Consider the following 10608-nt stretch of genomic DNA (forward strand, 5'->3'; position numbering starts at 1 on the left):
ATCCCTCCTCCTCCTGCGTTTCTAGAGCAGAGTATTTGCTACTACCAACTGAAATTTATTGCAAAACTCAATTAGTCTTTCTCTTCAATCCTCGATTACTATTAGATTTTCATCTTCCATTACGTACTGAATTACCCAATCAGTATCCTCATATACTTCCTCTATCTCTTCATCTTATTCTGTGAGGTCGGCTGTATACCTGAATTATTGTTATCGGTGTCGGTTGGCTGTCAAATCTAATCAGAACAACATTCCCACTGAACTGTCGCAGTAACCCACTCTCTCCTACCTTCCTATTCACAACGTATCCTGCTCCCATTATACCATTTTCTGCTGTTGTTGATATTACGATATACTCGTCTGGCCAGAAATCCTTGTCTTCCGTACATTTCATTTCATTGACACCCATATATTCAGACTGAGCCTTAGAATTTCCCGTTTCCAATTTTCTAGCTTCCCTACCAAGTTCAAACTTCTGACATTCCACACCCCGAGTCGTAGAACGTTATCCTTTCTTTGCTTATTCAATCGTTTTCTCATGGTTACCTCCCCCTTGGCAGTCCCCTGCCACAGGTCCGATTGGAGGACTAGCCGAGAATGTTTTGGTAATGGAGAGAGCATCATGACACTTTTCCATTTAAAGGCCAAATGTCCTGTGGACACATGTTGTGTGACTGTAGTGCAGTAGTTTCCATTGCCTTCTGCATCCTCATGCAGTTTATGATTGCTATTTCTTCCGCCTTTTAGGGGCACTGTCCCACCCGAAGGGCAGGACAGTTCCTTGAACCTCTATCAGCTCCGCTACCATCTTTGACTAGACTGTAGGCAAAGTCAAAATGACTTCTTATGACGGAAGTTTTTGGTCACCATTGCTGTTGATTTTCATTCATAATTTAAGCAGTGGTGGGATTCGAACCCGGGACCGAGGCCGTTTTTATTGCTCTCTGTCTCACTTTCCACATCCATTTACGTTTCTCCACGTGTATCCTCTCTATCTCCTCAAAATCCCACCCTTCCTCACCCACATCAAACACCTTGGCATATCTTATACTATCCAGAAACTAGATTGCAAAAACACCATTGTCTTCCCTCTGATCATCAACACTGGCATGCTACCGTGGCTTTACAAACATGTCCTGCCATATCTAGATCAACACACACTCCATATCCTACCACAACGCTATTTCCACCAACTCCCTCTCCCAGGAAATCAAATCTGCCATGATATTTATCCCTCCTTCCAACTTTAACTCTTCCCCACGTATGCCACTCCACATCAGGCTACTCTCTTCCCATTTAGCCGGCCGGAGTGGCCGTGCGGTTAAAGGCGCTTCAGTCTGGAACCGCGTGACCGCTACGGTCGCAGGTTCGAATCCTGCCTTGGGCATGGATGTGTGTGATGTCCTTAGGTTAGTTAGGTTTAAGTAGTTCTAAGTTCTAGGGGACTGATGACCACAGCAGTTAAGTCCCATAGTGCTCAGAGCCATTTGAACCATTTTATTCCCATTTGTCTCCATCCATCCCCAGTCTCTCCTCCCCCCCCCCCCCCCCCACACACACGACACCTATCCACCTTCTACCTTTCACAACTTCTATCTTTCCACTATCCGCCCTAACACCTACCCTCACCTACATAGTCTTCCCTACCCCTCAGTCCTATGGAATATATTCTCTCCTCCAAAAATAGTTTTCTCCCAGTGTAGGTCCTTCAGATTTTAATCAAAGGCGCATGCTTCAGTGTTTTATCCTAGAAGAATTTTACCATTCTGGAATGCGTTTTTCAAATGTTCATATTTTCATTCTTTTAGATGTATTTGGTTTTGTAATTAAAAATAATAAATCTGTCCTAATGTTCTTTATTCTCATGACTGTTATGTTTTTAAAACTGATCTTGGCTGAAAAGTGGATTATTGTACTACTGACAGCACCCCCAACCCCCTCCCCCGCCACCGCCACGCACTCCTATGTGGCGAGGGCACGAAACTAACAAAAAAGAAAAGATATCCATTGCTAAGCCATTTAGGTTCCCAATAATATCCTTCTGAAGAAGGCGTTCTCATAAATGTTGTAACCGTGGTCAAGGTACTTATTTGTTGGGGATCGTAAGTGCTCTCATTATTGGACAATGGATGAATTTTCGTCTGGGTAATCTGCGCTATGTTTTAAGCAAATGCAAATTTATCGTGCAGCTCAATGTCTATGACGTCATATCTCCTGAATTATGTGTCATACAATGATATAATTTTGAAGGTGCATTCAGTGATTTATGTAGGCAATATCTGCAAAGCGTGTTAAGAAGTGTGTTAGCTGTAAAGAAGTAATAAATTAAAAGTTTATGACTAGTGCTGGATATTTACTGCCCTCCATTTTAAGTGGAAGCTAGTTTATGTTGCATTTAAAGGTCTATGATTTTATGTCTCCTGAACTATGTGTCGTACAGTGATATAATTGTACAGGTACATTCAGTGAATACTGTGTGCGAAGTATGTTACGAATAGAGTCGGTAGTAAAGAAGTAATAAAATATAACATCATGTCTAGTGCTGATGTTTTACTGCTTGAACCACGAAACTGTGATAAGTGATATAATTTTTTTCTTTCATCGTTATATTGCAGTGTGCCAGCGAGAAAAAGTTTCACGAAGAACTGAAATTATGTGTAAGGTTTGCTGGAAGCCACTAAGTGATTCAGTTCTCACGTACTGGATGAATAAAGACTGTGCATCTGCGCGGGTTCAGTTACGCATCTCTAAACAAACACACGTTTCCAGGTGTCTAAACTTTTAACAGAAAATTGTACCTCTTAATGAGTAGATCATGATTTTTAAATTGGATCAATAGCCGGGCGAAATATTGATAATTCAATTTTTGTTGCTCTGGAAGTTCTCGTAGGCATCCTGAAACTGGTGCCGGGTTCTTGGTTCGGGGACAGTCACTTTGACGTCGTTCTACGATGGCGAATTGTTGCGAACTCGACGCGACACGGCAACCGCGTGAAATTTCCGAACAATTGCCAGCAGATGAAATGTTCTACGTGAGCGCACGTGCGCGGGGCATCATATATCACCCGATGCAACGAAGAGGACGCGATCAGATGATTTGACATTTTCGCACGAACTGTACAATGATCGCGTTTGTGTTTCAAGTTTCAATGTACGAAATTAATTATCAGTGCTGTTCAAGAACTTTATGTACATCTACACGTGCATCCGTACGCTGCAAACCACTGTTGAAGTGTATGGTAGTTACTGTACCTGTTATTAAATTTTTTCCCGTTTCACTCACGTATTTTGTGCAGAGGAGATTTTCCTCGTGGGTCCAAAATATAACGCAACCATACGCAGACCGATGAAAGGGGCACTTATATCAAATGCAACTATTTTTACTTATGACCTGTCATGGGTATGAAGGATTAACCTTCATGTATATTCGGCATTTTGGCAAGCAAGTGTCGAACATAGCGTCGTATCATTACTGTTAAAGTGACAATCTAAAGCTCATTATGGCCTTACGTTACTGCTAACCGGTATCTGATAATTGGAAATGCTCATATAGTATGCTGTATTGTTCTGTAGGACGCGTAAAGACAGTGACAGGCAGTTATACCTGGTACTTGGTATCACAGGATAAAAGAGACCTCCGTTATGAAGACCATTTCAGTAACGTTGCTGGAGAGACTAGTTGGCAAGCTGATATCATTACATGTAATTTTAAAGCATTCTAACTGTTCTAAATAAACGGAAGACTTCGATGGAAACTGATATAACTGTAGTCTTTAAGCGATTACATATTGTGACATAACGACAAACAGATTTCGATTAAAGCTAGCCAACATTAAATATCGTTAATTATTAACAAGTGAAGTGCTACTGTTTTCTGTTTATGGATGTCCATCTTATTGCTTGGACGAGGGATTTCAGCTGATGATATGTATGAGAAAAAGTACCGCCACAGCTGTATCTTGACAACGTCTTTATTCTATCACACGACTAGTTTCGGCGGCATATTAGCACCACCCTGAGGCCCAGTTTACCAAAGAACAATAACACAAGGCCAATATTTGAAAACAAAACGCATGAACACATGAACATATAAAATCATAGTACTCTAGTGTATAAGCTCAAGCAATCTTAATGTAATATTCTACGAAGTACCAATAGAGCACATTTGTCAATACATCCATTTTTTTCTTCTTCTCTGGTCCAGAAATGTGTGCCTGGTGTGTTTGGTTATTTTAAGGGGCATAGTTATGAAGGTTTTTGAGAGAATGGCCTTTTGAGGTCTTGGAGATAAGTTGTCACTTAATCATGTGGTTTATGTACGGGTGCAATCGGTCAGCGGTTAGTCTGTACCACGTTGGTTTCACTTTTACCAGTAGATTATTACATAACCTATACAACTTTGGCATACGTCTTTAGACGTTAGTGAACATTTTTACTTGGGTCATGTCTGATATTTTGGACCCTTTGTTAAATTTATAATCGTCATACATTGAGTTGTTTTAATCATTTGGTTTGTAAGGAGAGAAAGTTGCTTTTTATACGTCCATCGTTTTTACATATGTCAATAGCCACGTGTTTTGTTGCTGTGATTTAGGTTTATTCTGTGTTTATGTTTTATACGCTTTACATTTCTGTACTAGAGCAGGAGGACAAAAATGGAGGTATTGACAATGTGCTCTATTGATACTGCGTAGAATATTGTCATAAGGTTACTTCAACTAACGCATTAGTGTACCATAGTTTTATGTGTTCATTGCTTTATAGTTGCTCAGTTTTCAAATACTGGCGATGTGTTATTGTTCTCTGGTAAACAGGGCCTGAGGATGGCGGTAACGTGCCGCTGATACTAGTCGTGTGATAGAATAAAGACATTTTCAAGATGCAGCTGTGGTAATACTTTTCCTCATCTAGTGTATTCTTCTTTGAAGGCATATTAAATGCCCCTAAAAAAGACAGCCATTCCATCGAAATATTTCATTTCTTGATTCGTAAAAAGTTTTCAGTATCAATCATATGACAAAATACGCACCTATTCTATTTACGCGCTATCATTTACAGCTAATCTCGCTTAGTTACGATGAATTGTTTATGAAATACGATAGATGTTACGATCACGATTTATACTACAAGCGGACAGATTCGGGGTGCACTTCGCCAGACCCTCCCATGGATATAAAAACCAATATCTCAAGAACAGAGGCCTAGCCTGTTCTCAGCTCTAAATACAATTTTTATATGTTAACTGCATTGCATACTCACCGATGTATGACCTAAAATGAATCCTGTTCAAAGTATATACGAAATGCGTTTTTACGTCTGCAAACTCTTAAAATTTTGTTCAGTGATTTATTTGATTTGATGCAGCTTATCAACACCTACACACCAACGTCTTCTGTCAGCAATTAAGTTCAAGTCATCTCGAAAAATTTCTAAATCACCAATCTCGTCTGGTTGAAGAGGTGCTTGTTTGCAGAAACGGTCAGTGGACGAGATACGGAAAAGAGCTCTGGCGACGAAGAAGCCCGCCAATGAACAACTCTGCCAGAGAAGTGATTTTGTTCCGTCTGCTTTCGAAAAGGAACACTCGGGTTTTCGCGTTCTCATTCTTTACGTAGTTCCGATCGGCTGGGCTATGGATATATTGCTGTTTACAGTAGCATCACAACAGCCCTGGTAACATTCCTCTTGCACACAAAAGTCGTGGTCTGATGTTAGGTAGTTTTTCTCACGTGTAAGATAATGTAGCGATTTCGTACTGACAATACGTCTGATATATGTGCAATCAATCCCCTCTACTACAGAACACGCTAGGGAAAAGGTTGTCTGATAAACACATTGATTCTTCTCCTTAATACTTATGGAATAACATTGCTTGTGAGAACCAACCATAGTACGGTAGTATCTTTATTTGACTGCATCTGTGAAAACACAGTCCTGAATTGCTATACATATATATCGCCTATTTTAATACAGCACTTCTGCTAACACTTATATCACCTTTGTAGAAATGTGTGATACTAAAATCCATGTAGTTTACAGATGGAGGGGGTGGGATAAAACTGAATGCAGAAAGAGCACAATTTTTAAGCTTTTCTCGGTCTTGAGTGTCCGGGTACCCCCAACCCATCTCAATTCACAGCACTTCGTGGTACTTTCTCTCCACTTGTATGTATTCTCACAATGTATGTAATGTTGCAAGTTTTTTTGCTATTTCACATATTTCATCGTATTTCCTTTAATTTTACGTACTTCCCATCAATTTGTCGTAATTATACTAGGTTTTCTTCAACTTTTACCGATGTTATGTTATTTCTCTATTTTTCCATAATTTTCCATTTGTGTATGCTCACATTGCTGGAATACCCATGTGTTTTTAATTTTGTTCGAGGACATTTGCGTGTCTTATACACCACTCTATTAAAAATCCTGTATATTCCCGTTTCCCGACTATCTATGTGCATGAATTTTGGATAGGACAATCATGAAAAGTATAGTAACACTTGCTTCGTACCTAGATGAGGCTGAACCTAGTGGTGCAGATTGGAAACTTGAAGATTAGAAGCAATTCCGTGTACTGTTACGACACACCGGAGAGCTTTTCTACAGACTCATTTAGTGATGCACCTGATGGAAACTCAAAGTCTGACACTTTCTGTATCTTCATTTAAGTTAAACTCTGTCATGTAGGGATCTGCAATAGGGAGCTGACAAGTGGACAGAGTTGATTTCTGTTGCTCGTCTGATATGTTTCCCACAAGCATATGCTCTAACTGCTCACCACATGAGCTTAGCTACTTTTCTTTATACCTTCCAACTCTGATATGTTCCCACAAGTTTGTCAGAATATGTACAAACAGTAGATTTCGGGTATTTATTTTTCTTATCCGGGTAATAAGTTATTTGTTAGCTGATAGTGTGCCGACTTCGCTTAGCGCCCTGGACCGTAAGAGTTTCCCTGTTCCCTACTTGCAGAGTGCGTCTCCTCGGTAGCGCCATTTAGAGACGTACAGTTGGCAAGTTATGAATTCGAACCGCAACCGTCAGCCGCTGACAGCTCTACACACATAGATATAGAGACCATGCATAGTTATTATCAATCGCGAAGTCACGATTTCAGCCACTTGTTCGCTATTTTCGACAGAGCTATAGCCCTGCAAATAGCGAAAATCTCTTTGCAGAATGATTCTGTAGGAATACAAGGACATTTAAATTCCTCCTGCTAAAGAGCGTACAACTTCGATGCAAGTTATATTACCGATATTTTGCAACAATATTGTCTAGATGCTCCAGTAATAACAACAAACCAAGGCATCCTACTGCGCATGTAACACCTCGTTTTATGCTCTTAAATATCCACAACGAAGGCACGTGATCATAACAATTCCTGCAATTTTGAATGCTAGTTGTTCGTTGGATGGAGAGAGGCGCTCCTTCGTGACTGCACCTTAGTCAAGCGGTATAGTATAGCACTGTTCTAGAATGCATCCAGTCACTTACAAACATATATCCTACAGATGCACTTCATTTTCTCTATTTTCTGTGTCTCTGTGTCTATGCGAGTGTCATGGATGGCTCCCATAAATCTTTATTGCTTTTAATCTCATGCAGGACGGACTGCAGGATTAGGAATTCCACGTCATCAATCATCTGACTGGTTTAATGCAGCCCACCACGAATTCCTCTCATGTGCAAACCTTTTCATCTCAGAGTAGCACTTACATCCTAAGTCATCAATTGTTTGCTGGATCTATTCCAGCCTCTGTCTTCCTCTACAGTTTTTACCCTTTACAGCTCCCTCTGATATCATGGAAGTTATTCCCTGACGTCTTAACACATGGTTTATCGTCCTGTCCCTTCATTCTGTCAGTGTTGATCATTTGTTTCTTTACTCCCCGATTCTGCGGGGAACCTCCTCATTTCTTACCTTATGAGCCACCCAATTTCCAACATTCTTCTTCAGCACCATATCTCAAATGCTTCGATTCTCTTCCGTTCTGGTTTTCTCACTGTTCGTGTTTCACTACCATACAAAGCTATGCTCCAAACGTGCATTATCAGAAATTTCTGCCGCAAATTAAGACCTACTTTTGATATTAGTAGACTTCTCTTCACCAAGAGTGCCCTTTTTGTCACTGCTAGTCTCCTTTTTATGTTCTCCTTGACCCGTCCAACATAAGTTATTTTGTTGCCTAGATAACAGAATACCTAAACTTCAGCTACTTCTTGATTACCATTTCTGTTGTTAAGTTTCTCGCTGTTCTCATTTCTCCTACACCTCATTATTTCCGTCTTTCTTCGATTTGCTCTTAATCCATATTCTGTAATCATTAGACGGTTCATTCCATTCAATAGATCCTGTAATTCTTCTTCGCTTCCACTGAAGATAGAAATAACATCAGAAAATCTTATCATTGATATCCATTTCACTATGAATTTTAATCCCATTCTTGCATCTGTGTTTTATTACCGTCATTGCTTATTTGATGTATAGCTTGAACAGTAGGGGCGAATGACTACATCCCCGTCTTACAGACTTTTTAATGCGACCACTTCCTTTTGGTACATATTGCATATTACCCGTCTTTCCCTATAGCTTATCCATATTTTCCTCAGAATTTCGATAATCTTACACCATTTGGCACTGTCAAAGCTTTTGCCAGATCGACAAATCATATGAACGTATCTTGATTTTCTTTCAGTCCTGCTTCCAGTACCAACAGCAACGACAGAACTGCCTGTCCGGTGCCTTTACCTTTCCTCAAACCAAGCTGATCGTCATCTAAGATACCCTCAACTTTCTTTTCAGTTCTTCTGTATATTTTTCTTGTCAGCAACTTGGATACATGAGCTGTTAAGCTTGTTGTGTGATTATTCTCGCACTTGTCAGCTCTTACAGTCTTCGGAATTGTGAGGATGAATTTTTCTGAAAGTTTGATGGTGTATCGCCAGTCTACACACATACATGTACAGTCCTTTTGTTGCCACTTCCCCAGTGAAATTAGAAATTCCGATGGAATACTATCTGTCTCTTCTATCTTATTTGATTTTAAGCCTTCCAAAGCTCTTTTATATTCTGATTTTAGTGCTGGAACGTCTATCTCTTCCATATCGACTCCTGTTTCTTCTTCTCATCACCTTATCAGACACGTCATCCCCATCACAGAGGCCTTCAACGTACTCCTTCGACCTGCTAGCTCTCTCCTCTGCATTTCGCTACAGAATTCCAATTGCGATTTTAATTTAATTTCACCCGAGGCAGTTTTGTCTTTCTTTCCTATTTATTTCATTTCTAAGTGACTTGTATGTTGCATATGCCGTATAAAATGTCAGTGTCAACACAGGAAACAAGAAACTATGGCTCTATGTGGGAAAAACTCACTAAGGAGAAAAACATAACAGAAAACAAGATCATAGAGCAACTAATCAAAGTTAAATTTAATGGCCCATGCTAACACACAAAGGAGATCTAGTCCAAGAAGACAGAACAGTGATGGTCAGTTAGCTAAACGTTACCACCAGAAGATCTCTCGAAAATAAAAATAAAAACCTGTCCTAATACTACGAAGTTAAATCGGTACAGTCATTGCTGCATGGAAGTGAATCTTAGGTAAAGAAGAAAAGTAAAATCAAATTACAGATCAACGAAAAGAAATTCCTTAGGAACGTAGCGGTATGCACAAAGTAGATCACAAAAAAGTATAGATATAGGGAAAATGGATATCACATCTGTTGCGAATGTAGGCGTCAAGATTATCACTACATTTTTGGCAGTATGTTGCGTCAGGTAAAATATGCATTGTAAGACTAGCAAAAAGATGGAAGTACCAAATGTAACTGCAACAGGTCGAACAAAGCCTAATGCATGAAAGAAGAAGAACAGGAAGAAGAAGGAGTAGAAGAAGTCAGCTTATAAGGTATATTGTGTTACTGTTTGCTTCTGATAGGCAAATGACAACAGTTACAACAGAAACGAGCGGTAGACATCATTTACAAAGCATACACTTTCATTAAATGCGAAGCAGTAAGCGATAGAATGTGCCAAATCTCAGTGACATCCACGCGAGTGCCGCAGCTGTTAGGAACTGACGGTGTCACTACTTCTATCTGTTGCTCTCTCTGCGCGGTTGGTCATAGCTTGTGACTCTGATTTTACAGGCTGTCCAAAAGGTAGTAAGCTTTAGGAAAATGGATAAACCTCGAAAGAGTTTGAATGTAGTATTCATTATACGATTCACATACCTGTAGACTGTGGAAACACTGATCCACGAAAGTCATGATTTGTTTAGCAACATGAGCAGTAGTATTTCCCGTCTGAGGCCCAATGTATTGTAGAGAGAGAGGGTTTAACGTCAGCGGAGCCAATGTACTGTAGCTGATCTTCTGACGTAGTGTTTGCAAATACCTTCACCATCTTTATGCGGCACTCATTATTCCCTGTCCGATGAATGAATGTTATGAAGCTTCTCGTACGTGACGTCGCACAGGAAAACCATAATTGTTGCCCATACAGAGAGGACTTACGCTGCTGACGATTTTCCGCAGCCAAAACACTTGAATTATGTACATTTACAAATCCATAAAAGTGGAATCATGCTTCGTCACCGCAAA

Source organism: Schistocerca americana, chromosome 2, assembly GCF_021461395.2.
Source record: "Schistocerca americana isolate TAMUIC-IGC-003095 chromosome 2, iqSchAmer2.1, whole genome shotgun sequence".
NCBI classification, from domain to species: Eukaryota; Metazoa; Arthropoda; class Insecta; order Orthoptera; family Acrididae; genus Schistocerca; species Schistocerca americana.